Below are 13,538 nucleotides of genomic sequence, written 5' to 3'. Positions count from 1 at the left end.
TAAACAATCAACAACAGACGATCAGACCCACCCATGTCCTGGAAGGGTCAACCTTTCCAGGCGGGACTCGAACCCGTGACCTTCGGTATAGTAGGCGAGGACTTATCCCCACCGCCACCGAGGCCGACAACCGACGAATTATTGTATCATAACCCTTTTAACTATTTCGACCACCCAGTGAAATATAATCCTCTTGTACGTGCTGACTTATTCGCGAAAGTGAAATCAGAAGAAATAAGCGTGATGGAGTGGAATTGTAATATATTCGAAATGGATTGATAACCATTTTTTACCTTGAAGATGATGTAGAAACATCGAAACCTTGGTCAGGAATAAAATTTTATAATCGTGGAAAATCGCAAGCGTTTCTTTCAATATTTGCGAGAAGATTAGTTCTGTGCATTCTAAATTGAACACGCTCTTAACTATAAAAATATTCATGGCCTCATATGATTATCCAGAGTTACATAACGGACTTAACCATTCTCACAACAAAACCATACCATTTTTAAACACTAATTCATATATTCGATGAACCTTCCAGCAAACTTTTGCCCCACAGCGATGACGGATATTTCCTTGCCCGCCTTGCCTTGATAAAAATCTCTCTTCCTCTAGCTATTTCTTTCACACACACCATATTTTTCTTCTTTTGAAGTTCTCTCAATGCTTTAATTTATCATAACCTTAATTTTACGCTACGAATTATAAAACCAGCCCAAACCACTTCTTGAAACTTAATTGGAATCAAAAAGAAAATATGATACATTTAGAAATGAAATGCCCTCTTAAAAAGCTGCGTCCAGTCATACTAGGCCTTAAATATAACACTGATACGGCGAGATACTTTCACTAGTTTATACATGCCCTAGAAAGTGAATAACTTCTTTTCATATTTCTCTTTTACATTCTCATTTCATTTTCACTGTAATGTATCCGCCTGTCTTCATTTACTCATTATAAATTTTGTTATTTACCTATTATAAGCTCATTTGTATGAAAATAACCCCAATATATTCTTAATAGGCAACGTCCAAGAGCAATAAACCATATTATTATTATTTTATCCATGAATGCCTATTGACATTAATACCTAATATTCGTATTTTTACAGGAAGCAGAAAATGCAAGCGATTCCAGTACTAGCCGTCGATAGAATACATACATAAATAAATAACCAATAGGTCACAACTTTAAGGAAAAAGACTTTCAGGGAGCTATTTGGGGTTTGGTATGGGGATAGGATCGGGTAGGATAGGGGATTACTGAATAATTGAGCGGTCTCTTTTACCGCAGCACACATACCCACACGATTACGCCAAAAAGAGAAAGAGAGAGAACAGGGGCTCACAAAGAGTGGGTGAGTTGTTCCTTTTGTGGACCTTAACCGCTAAAACGGGCTCTGAGCGTGCTCAACAAAAGGCAAAATTTACACGAAAAAAAATATATATTCGCGTCGCCCACACAACTGATTTCACGAGCACAATCGAGAACAGACGAAAATAAAAACTGAAAAATTATAAAGGCGATGAAAAAGTACAATATAAATGGCCACACAATAGCGTGAGATTGAAGAAATAAGAAAGGAAGGTTCATTAAACATAAACGCCTCATTTGAAAGTCAAATGGGTTGATCAGGGAGCCAATACCGTTTGATCGAAAGGCTGTTTTGTTTTATTTTTTTCCGCAGAAAGTCCATCAAACATACACGACGTATTAAAGTGATCGCCATAGAGCTTTACACATTGTTAGGCTTTGGAAATAAAGGTAATTAAATTTCTATAAAGGGAAAGCGGAATCTGGTTTGTGTTTTACGTCAGAGCTTCAAACAATTTTACAGACATTAGAAAACGACCGTGGATTACAGGGTGCTGAACTAGTAAAGAACGTATCACTCCAACTCGACCGGTCGTATTGTTTTTTTTCTGACGAAAATGAGTTGTTTTAGAAACGCCTCAATTACCTTGAAATTTTCAGAGCATATACAATAGACTTTCGCTGGGTCGGTTCTTTTGATTGATTGGCTGAAATATGTACCTAATAATTTCCAAGATATTAGTGAACTTAAGATAGTTTACCTCCTCTGTAGCTCACCTAGCGATAGTTACGAGATAATTTTGATAAAAGTAAACGTGCTTTATTAAAGTACAAAATGGGCATGAACCAAATAATTGTATTTAAACACAAGGAAAAATCATCATAAAAAATAATCATCTTATAAACATAATAAAATGTACCATTCCATAATTTTCTCGAAGTAACTTTTAGTGGTAAGCTATTTAGCGAGAATCTTATTTAATTACATTATGCATTGATCATAAAATAATTTTATTACATATATAAAATTGTTTTCATATTCATTTCAAAAGCATGCATTAACTTGGAGTGAATAGTGATAGATTTGAGTTTCAACACATTTAAAACTTGAAGTAAAATCTGATGCTTTCCCGGCGAATATATTCAAAAAATGCTATTCGGGCTTCCAGCCGGGTGGTCTCCCTCCATTTTGCCGACGTTTCGGAATACGAGTCGGGTTCCATCTTCAGGGCTAATGGTGAGTGGATGAAGTTTGCCAGCTTATATACTCTTCAATTGGTTGTGAGGTCTAACGTGCTTGGCCGGGAGGCAGCCAATCTTATTTTCCTAAGTGCCGGTCTCCATACATTACTCAGTGAATACCCAGTGTCACGGTTGAGGGTGTTAGTTGTCAGCCGGATCTCGATGGATTCCTTTACCAGTCTTTTCCAGAAATCAGTCTCGCGGCATAGAATTTTCACGTGGTCCCACTTCACCCTATGATCAGATTCAATGGCGTGTTCCACAACCGCGGATTTTTCCAAGGTGTCTCTTATGTTCTTTGATCCTGGTATTAATGGTTCTTCCCGTTTCCCCAACGTACACCTGCCCACACACGCAAGGAATTTGGTAGACCCCTGGAGTTTCAAAACCACAAGGATCCTTTGCTTTAACAAGTAGATCTCTTAGTTTGGAGCATAGTTGGAAAACGGTGTCAATACTGTGTTTTTGGAGGATCCTTGAAATTTTCCCGGACACCGTAGACACATAGGGAATTTTGGCTATAGCGATGAGCTTCGGTCTTTCTTCCTCCTTTAAAGAGTCTTGGTTTTTAATGCTCCTCTCCTCCTCCTTACTCCTCATTACTGTAGCCATTTTGCCTGAAGGTGGTCTTCAGATGTCTTATCTCTTTTGGCAGGCTTTCTTGGTCCACTATGGCTTTGGCTCGATAGAAAAGGGTGGACAAAACTGCTCTCCGTTGGGCGGGGTTTGAGATTGACTTGATGTGAAATCGCTCCCGTTTAAAACACCTTGTGTGTCCCAGCTGTGAATGTTTTCATTCGATTTAGTCACCGTATAAATGAAACTGTAATTGGATTTGGAAATAATGGCCTGCCTCCCCATTCTCATCTTAAAGCGCTATCTCCCTTCCACAGTTCTCGGGTGGATTCTTATTCCGAGAGAGCCTAATGCTCAGAGTTTTCACGGTTTTAGGGAGAACAAAATAGAGTATATATTCGTCAACCTTGAATTATAATTACTCAGTCACGCTACCACAGGAATCAGGCTCAAGAACGCAGCACGCATCTTGGGTAGTAAAAAAAAACCCTCATGTTACAAGGAGCTATAAACATTAAAAAGGCATACTTCATTTGACAACAACGTGTAGGCTGTGTGCTGCAATATTTCGAAAGGTTTATTTGCCACGACCCTGGTTCATCCGTATTATACGAGAATTATGTGATAACGCTGTCATCATACCTTTAGAGTAAAGCGGTTTAAATTCTAAAATTGGTTTCAACGATCGCTTTTATACAGGACGCTGATCTCATCTATATATACATCCACATAATAACCAGAGAGCCACCTCTATGCTTTGTGATTGGCAGGGGGTGATCAATCACTAGCAGGAAGCATCCATTAGGTCCCCCAAATGTACACCGCACGGTCATAAAAATATTACGCTTAATAACACAACATACGCGCATATTCATGCAAAATCAAAACAGGCTAACGGTTAGCAATTCCTAGAGCACATTAATCAAGGTTAAAACAATGGAAAAATATAAACACATCCAATGACTCGTATTGGCGAGTAACGCCATTCATTTTATTAATGGAGACACCGTCGCTATGCTTAATAGTAGGAGGAAATAATGACATTTGAAATCGCTCCATTTTACAATGTAGGGGAGACCGGGGCACGTTGGCCATAGGGGCAGGATGGCCCAGTCGAGCTAATTCATACAATAGACACTGAATCGTGCTAGGAATCTATCAGAAGGTTGGTAGCACACTTTCCCTTTCTCCACAACACCATTATGACTGACGGAGTAGTTTTTGACAAGTTGTAGCGATTAATTGTATTTGCGCGTGTTTCAGTAAAATTCTACACCCAGGTTAAATGTGTGTCATTTAAGTTTTGATCAATTTGGGCCCAATAGTTGAGTACTATAATTAAAGATCATATTTTTAATGATAACTTCTGTGTGGCATACAATCTAAATTGCTTCAGTGAGTTTTGTAACTAATAGAATTTATTGTAAAAGTGGCAATGGGGCAGGTTGGCCCAGCGACGACGGGGCACGTTGGCCACGCAGGCCAACATACCCCGCCCTATGCATTCCTTCGTTAAAAATGGCCTAATTTTGAATAGACGGTCACTTCCATCATCAAATGAGCTGTCATTCAGGTGTAAATGACTTAACATTGTTTCAAAGCGGTTACAATGCATGTTTGCCGACAAGAGTGTGGGGATATACCTTTTGTTAAGTTTTGTTACCTTTTTGGACCAACACTTTCGTTTATTTGGGTATTTATCGTAGCACGACATTAGAATTATATGTCATATTACCTGATTTTATCATGTCATACGTTCCTCCTTCTCCAAAGCTAGATTTACATTTTTCTGGTCAGCATATATGTCACTGTTTATGCAAATGTGCTTAAGCAGCTCATCCGAGAAAAATGAAAAAAAGTCGAGTGGACTTACGCATTTGATTGCCTCTTCAGTGGGAAGAATTGGATTACAATTAAAATTGAGCTCGAAAGCTGGATTACCCCTTCCTCACTTACATGAATTATTTTCTGTTACATTTGAGGGTAAGCTTGCATCAATAGTCAACTCGAGAGGTTCCGCTGGGTCTGGGATTAGTCGTCTTTGGGAGCGCTGGGTTGCGTCTGAACTGCTTATACACAAAGACTCAATTAAATTCACAGAGGCTACTAAAATATAAGCGCAGTGGTGAAGACAGACTTCTATTTGAACGTAACATAGTATCACAATGTAACGGATGTCAACTGGAGCTAAAAAAAAAATAAAATACGCGCGTCCGATATAGGAAAATGAAGATTCACTGTGCCTAAAGTGTGCCTTTTTCGACGGTCAGCCTGGAGCACAATGTATTTAGTGCACAAATTGCAAGCATTGGGCTCATTAGACATGTGTGAACAATGAAATCCGCGTACTATTTCACAAGAGCAATAATTGTGCTGATCCTTTGTATCTAGGCAGTCACGAAAGTTAACTGGTTTGTATTAGTACGCCAGAAATCCTAATAATTTAAAGCTTTCCCGTTGTTTTGGTAAAATGATTACATGTATTGAAATATAGTTCGTGATAACTATTAGTTTTATTTTGATTTCCTAAAACCATACTATCTCAGCTTAACAAAAAATACATGGGCCAACGTGCCCCAGCCGCTGGGCCAACTTACCCCAATGTAGGGGCAGATTGGCCCACCTGTCATATGCCCAGTATTTATTTATTTTTTTAAATTTATAACTCATATATTCATGTTTAATTATTGCCATCTAGATTTAGAATGACTGTTCTATAATTTAGCAATAATTTCATAAAGTTAACAATGCATAAATAAAAAATATTTTAAAATGTAAAAAAATCGGGCCAACGTGCCCCGGTCTCCCCTACATATTTTACTTCATTTTCGTCTTGCGATCGCTTTTACCATAGCACGACGGTAAACGAAGTATAATTCTTACACTCTCCGAGAAAAATACTTTTGCCAAGTTTCGTTCAGCAAGATATACATATTTTAAAGCACATTGTTATGACACACTGTTTACATTCTCAGGAAAGTGATATTCCAAAATGCTACGCACATGCACTTCCAGAAAATTAAGACGACGTCTTTAACGCTATACAAAAAAGGCTAAAAACGTCTTGGCACCACGAATAACAGATAAATAAGAAATCGGGGAAAAATGCAACACCAAAAGACGTCCACGGCAATGCGACCAAACCTAAGAATATTATCACGGATTTATACCGAAGAATACTTACATATTACTTTTTATTTGAACACTGAGGGATAGGATTCTTATCGCCACGGTACCATAGTTTCACATGCATACTTATTCCTACTTGAGAACCGAGTGGATAGAATTTGAGGCGCTAATCACACCTTTGCAGTTCTCATTAGAGAAATCCAATATCAACATACAATTTCTCTTATCTTCCTACATCTCAGACAGGATGAATAAAATGGTACATATTTAATTACAATAATTTCGTTCCTGAAGCCCACATCCTACGAACTATTCTAAAAAGTATTTACCTAGACCATTGAAACAAAAGTAAACTAATTTGAATGTAAAGCACTGCATGAAACAAGTGGCTTTGTATGCAGTCACGCGCGCGGATGCAAATTTGTACACACCAAGGTTGAAATTCCCCACGAAAAAATATTTCACTTGGCCAGAAGTCGAACCCGGATCTCCCTATTGCTCCCGAAAATGGATAAGCAAGGCTCCTTGAACACATACCGATTTCGGGTATAGTTGGCCGATATTTAACGGTGGAGCGCTGCTTGCACATACACCGGATGTTAACCGATCAAACGATCACTTGCTTGGTTGTCGTGATCAACCGAATTTTTATCGGTCCGGGTCGTGATCTGTCAGTGTCCCATTCCCTCCAATGATTCACTATTGGAATTTGGAGGGACGATTTTTTACCGACCATCGATATTCGGTGTGTGTGTAAGGAGCCTAAGCTCGACCTCCACGTGCCGCAGTGTTTGTTCGGTAAAACCCATCCTGATAATGGAAGATAGCTTGGTGGTATAGTTGGCTAACATGCCTTACCGACAATCGGGATATCCAGGTTCGATTTCTGTCTGAGACAAATAATTTTTCTCGGAAATATTTCATCTTTGGTGTAGGAATAAAACATTTGAACGCGCTTAAAACTACTATTTAAAAAATGGTTTTTAAAGAAAAATTAAATCGCAAAAGACATACACGCTGAACAATAATATAAAACAATCGAAAAGAGATAAAGAAGATCTACTAATCTGATAGCGTAAATTTCCGCATAAAATTGCTGCCTCGGTGGAAGCTTACGCCTTGATTCCGACGTTGATGACATGGAAGATTCCTCAACTTTTGCCTGCCAATCCTTCAGCAGACTATTTGGATGTGCCTTTTTTTGGATTTGCTACACTGCCATGGGGACTAACCCCTCCTAATGCTCCTCTGACAAAAAAAATTGCGAGCCAATGATTCTCTCTTAGGCTCCTCATAATGTCGCCGAAAATCCCCATCACCCTCCCTCGTCCTGGCTCTTGTTTTATTACCGCTTACGCAGCGTTCCACCCTCTGCCGCCATATCCAGAAATGCCAGAGCCCTCAATAATTCCTCGAACTAATTTCTCTGCCTCCTCTGAATCTCTTTATTTCTCCTTACTCAGCTCGCGTAATCCTGATTCATTTTCCTTTCTTCCCGGTACATAGCCATCCGAGGTCTCCACAAACGCATACAGCCGTCCGTTACATTGCGAAACTCGTATTTACTAGCGGTGGAGCGAAGAAACCACTAAACACACGCCTCGAAATTAAAGGTTAACTCTTTTTATTTTGCTCTTCCGCACATGACAAGATGTCACTTCCTTTATCTCTTCTGACTCGTAAGTTTAAGAGAGGCACATCAGCCACTAACTTTTTAACATTTTGAATTAAAATATTACATCAACTCCCAATTTACATAAAGCATCACAGTAATTTCAATTGAGAGTACCAAAATAATGTTTTTAAATATTAACGTGAATTACTTCAATGCTTCTTTTCGACAACTCCGCTAAGACATGCTACTTTAATTTCCCTCCTCTTTTAGCAGCCAACAACATCAGCAATAGTGTCCTTGATGTTCCTCTTCGTATCTTGGATCCTGCGTATTTAAATTGCTTGATTTAAGAGCGTTAGAGCTAATACTTGAAAGAAGAATGACTGTGTGAAACTGTATTTTTATGACCGAGAGATATTTATACTGAACTCACCACCTATGTGGTAAAGTTTTAGATAAATGAATAGCTCAATTTTTGATCAAATAAGTAAAAAAAGGCCGATTTAAACACTCCATCCCTGAAAAAGTTTCAACAGCATGAAACCACTGTATTTGAAAGTACTTTCACTCAATTCTCTTTTCTTCCACTACTAGATGTCGAAACTAGTTTTTTTTATAAGCAACTAGCTTATCGAGGTTCACCAAATATTTATTGATATCCAATAAAAGTATCAAATTTTTGGTAAGTCCTACTCTTCTGTCATAAAGCATTAATTATTAACTAGGAATTAATTAGTACGCATGAGTGAGTTTAAAATTGATTACCATTTTTATTTCGAGTTGACTTTAATGACTGGCGTTCCAATTAATAACATTAACGCCCTGTTTAAAGGCAAAAATTAATGCATTCTCCTGTGTTTAGTAGGGGGAGTACATATATTCTGCAACAAAGTATTAATTACAGGAGTCTGATTTAAGTAGGTGAGTGAATTTAAAAACATTACCATTCCTTACACGAATTGACATTAGAAAAAATTCCCTTGAACAGGGGATTGAATCGCAAACTTTTACCTTTCCGAGCTACTGCGCAGATCACTACGCAATCCAAGTGTTTTAACTACCGTGGCGATTTTGGACTAGGATCATGGTACCTAATGTTAGGCCCTGGCGGTCAATCAAGGATAGCAACGCGAGGGAGAATGGACTCCAATGAAGCCACAACCGGCTTAGAGTCTCAAAACTAGGCTTAAGTCTAAGAATAGATTTGAACGATTGACAAAGTGGCGGATTAAGGAGGGAAAGGGGTCATGACCTCCCCAAAATTTTATCAAAATTTTAACATTTTCTTTAGTTTAATAGTTAATGCATCCTTTTAAAGGAGTAAAGGTAAAGTGAATGAAAATGCATGGCTACAAGTGCTACAAGACCCAAGTGAGAAAAAATTGAGTTATATTTATCGTTTAGCGAAAAAATTATCTAATACATAAATAGTAATAATTTAATAATAAGAAATAATCACCCCAAGGTTCAGTTTGCAGAATTTTACGATCATTGAGGAGCCTTTATAATGTAAACAGTGGACTCGTTGTAATCGAATACTTAGAGTTAAATAGATTAATTTATAAATTGATTTTTTTCTCCATTCAAGTCAGCGCTAGGTCGTGTTGCGGTGAACTACAAGAATTTCACTCTCTAATGTATAAACACCCATCTCTGCCGGGTAAGAGGTCACGGCACCACATTTGAATTTGAAGCTTAATCCACCCCTGGTACTGACGTTTATATTAATAACAATTCATCTCCTGTTCGAAGAGAAAAACATACCATTCTCCTTTGTTTTGTTGGGGTAATATTCGATTTCCGGTTCAAGGATATTTTGTTCTCATGGATTTTCATGCAAATTTCATCACTGTTCACGCGTCAGGCTTCGAAAAGTTACGCATTACCATTCATATTGTAATTGTGTTGAGTGCTCAGTTTACATGAATAACTATTTCTCCACCATTTAGCATTATTTACACACACACACACACACACATACACAGTAAAGAACTGCAAATACGCAGCAGTACGTCCTCCAGGTTTTGCCAGTTTGAATACATTAAAATATTTCCGTTTTTCTGTGTATCGCGAGGTCGAAATTTCACTTCAAATGTATGTGTTAAGGGTGCCCCTAAGAATAATATGACAGCAGAGAAAATTTGAACTGTAAAACAATCGATCGTGGCGCCAATCAATTTTTGTGAAATCGTTTTGACCCATAGTACTTTATTTCTGAAACACTCTCCTTGTCTATTGACGATATTTGGATCCCATGAGGAAATACAAGCATCAGCACTTGAGGCCAATCGTAAAATGGCGAAACTCTATACTACGTGATGGATCCCAAGGGTCTGAGTGGCCGACTACGCCATCAGTATTTCTTTTCTTGTTATTTCGATTGGAAATCGACTTTCAATTAATTTAAAACCCACGCCATGGTTCTATTGGCGCCTTTCTTAAAGAGTAGGCCAATGTAGACCCCGGGTTTCCCTGTTTTCGAGCGTCTGGGAGCGCACATATTAAAATGTATTAATTACTAGCACGCCACTCGGCGTTTGTCGGGAAGGATAGTACCCATAGAAGTGGGGAACTTGTAACTAGGAATTCATGGTCACATGGCAGGATTTTTAGGGAAAGGAACGAATCAGGTACATAATATGATGATGGTATATATAAATGTGTAACAGGAACAATGAAAAAATCGATTTACGTACATTGCACACGGAATCAGCTGATACCTCGCTCCAAAAGTTGGGTCATTGTGCTTGTCCGCAAGTATGTAGACTTAAACGTCGGATGTACGCATACCCCAGCAAAAAGGTTTGCAGCGAGAGGATTAATATTTAAGTTTATATACCCCTTTGAGTTTTGTTTTCCCTTTGATCATGTCAAGTGGTGTACCTACCCGGCAGGACGTCCAACCGCAGAAGTTTTATGACGAGTCGTAACAAACAGTAATGAGAAAACGACGCAACTAACGCGTCGGACGCAACCGAAACTAGCTTTACGGGGTTTGGAAGCATGGAATGCACATGCGTACTAACTTTGGTCGCAAATCGTGCAGCCGTATGGAAACGCATACCGCACAGTCAGATAGACATATGTACTTTTTTATTTATGTGGAGGTAAAAAATCTGTTCGAGAACTAAACAAATAAAAAACAACTGTAAGTAATTCTGTTTCCATTTACACCATGTTCAAAACAGCTCCTTTCTTTAATGATAACACTGCATTTCCTCAGAGCTTCGGATTCCGTAATCCTTATATTGTTACCATGAGTTCGATAGCACGGCAATGAAATTCAAGGGGAACTCCACGCCACCGCGTCGTGGCGATCACCGTATTTCTGCGGAGGCTTGGGCGCGCTGATGTAATTCGCTAGGACAGGCCTCTGCTAGCCTCAGCTAGGGACCTGCTACGGCTGATTCCTCCGCTACGCAGGCTTGGGAACTCGGGGCTCGATAGCTGAGGGTCAAAAGGTCAGTTAATATTTGAATTTAGATGAGGATTTCATGCTTAAAGAAACAGTAATTACCTGTTTCTTCATCTGATCATGTGTATTCTAAGCAAGGTAGACATTTCAAGAAATAAGTACTTTGGGAAAAATTACATAGCACCTATATACAAGGTATTGGCGAAAATAACCTTTTACTGAGGTGTTTTTTTTGACAAATCTTGCATGGAGAATAGATGTTCTGCACTCTAAAGATTTGGAATTTGAAAGAAGTATCCGGCATTATTTAATAAAAATATCCAATTTCAGTAATAATAAATTTCAGTTTCTATTTCAATTAAAGTAAATCCTCTTCCCGGTGGTATTTAATTTTTTTTAGCTTGAAAACGATTGTAACTTTTATTCAGCTTAGTAATAAAATAACACAATTCATTCCGCAGGAATAGCAACAGAGGAGATATATATGCATTCACTAGATAGGAGATGCATTCACTAGATATATGACTTACGTCAATATCTAGTGAATGCATCACATTCACGAAATTTTTTATTTTTCCGTGTTATAATATCATTTTAATTCAAAGATAATTTATATATACATGCAAACGCCACGAGAGGGCCTTATTCATCAACTAATGCACATTATTTTTATCCCCGAAAATGCTATCTCGTTCCATCAACTCACCACGAGTCGAGTCCGAATCCGGCCACGAGTTCAGCAAAATTAACGTAACTTAACGGCGTCGAAAGAGGATTTTTAATTTTACTTTATTTGTGTCTTGAAAACATTTCAATGAATCCCGGAAATGAATATGTCGACATACTTTTTTAACGCTACTTTTGTTCCATTTTATGTCAAAATTTGCGTAAAATTAGCGTACTAAATTTTGTAAGGACACCCAAACTCACTTAAAATATCCATAACTTAGTTGAAATAGAGATAAAGTATCACATTGATAGATGGAACCATTTTTTATCCATTCAAATATTGAAATAGTTAAAGGTTGGCACTGAGTTTTTGACATTTTCCAAGAAAAGTGAAACCCCGTTCCTTACAAGGTTTCGTCATTTTCGCATGATTGCAGCTAGATAACGGAAAATTTCACTGACAATTGACATCCCGTTTATTTAATGCCAAACAGTTTTAAATACCGTCACAAAGTTTCTTGTAATTCTCTCGAAAAACCTTATATCATCATTAATTAACTCAATAAAATGCACAGGAAAGCCGCGATATTCGTTGAAACTGCTACGAGCGTACAGAATGCATTAAATAGATGCTAAAAAAATTGGGCTGGAATCAGCTAGAAACTGGGAGAATGGGAGACTGTGCGCTAGGCTTGGATTGCTTGAACAATTGAGAATGGATATCTTTAAGAGTGACACAAAAAACACCACATTGGAATATAGCGGAGAACTCCATATTTATATCACCAATTAATATTTATCCCATACACAATATAGCGGAGAACTCCATATTTATATCACCACTTCATATTTATCCCATACATTTAGGCTTTAAATCTGAGTCCTTCTCTGCCTCTTCCTCCAGAATTTTAGTAAGTATTACTACACCCTCCATAAACGTTACACAGATGTTAAACGAATTAGGGTGGGAACCTCAAGAGACTCGGAAGCTGCGCGCTAGGCTTAGATAACTTGAGCAAGTGAGAGTATGTACTTTTAGAGTGATATGGAGAATATCATTTTAGAACCCAATATATTTCCAGGAGCTACAGATACGATAATTTAGATAGATATTTTGCCGAAGGGATTGGTACGGGAATTCGTTTTTCAGCCGAACAATATATCCCTATTTTTGATGTATCCTATTTTAAATGTGATGTATACTAACACCCCTACCACACGCCTATCCAAGTGGCTTTCGGAATAGTAGGTATGTAGACGTAGATTTCATAATGTAGTCAGCTCTTTTTCGATTTCAGCCCTCTGCGCGTCGGCACACCACTACACCCTTGTTTGGGGATCACTCGCTTGGGCTTACCGCAGTCGATGCAGTACACAAGGCGCTCTCTTAAATTCACAAACTGGCGAGCGGTTAGAAGAGGCCGTCTGGATCGCCGATTTACCCGGATTCCAAGGCTTTGAACGCGCGGGAGGGGGCTTTGCAAGGCAAGCTTAGGCTGCAATACGACTCCGCCGTCGGTTGGAGAGAGAGAGAGCTATTTTGTGGGCGTCGCGGGAACTCCCTCGACTGCGAGG

This window comes from Ischnura elegans, chromosome 8 (genome assembly GCF_921293095.1).
Source record: "Ischnura elegans chromosome 8, ioIscEleg1.1, whole genome shotgun sequence".
In the NCBI taxonomy this organism is placed as follows: domain Eukaryota; kingdom Metazoa; phylum Arthropoda; class Insecta; order Odonata; family Coenagrionidae; genus Ischnura; species Ischnura elegans.
Note: the sequence above shows the minus strand (reverse complement) of the source record.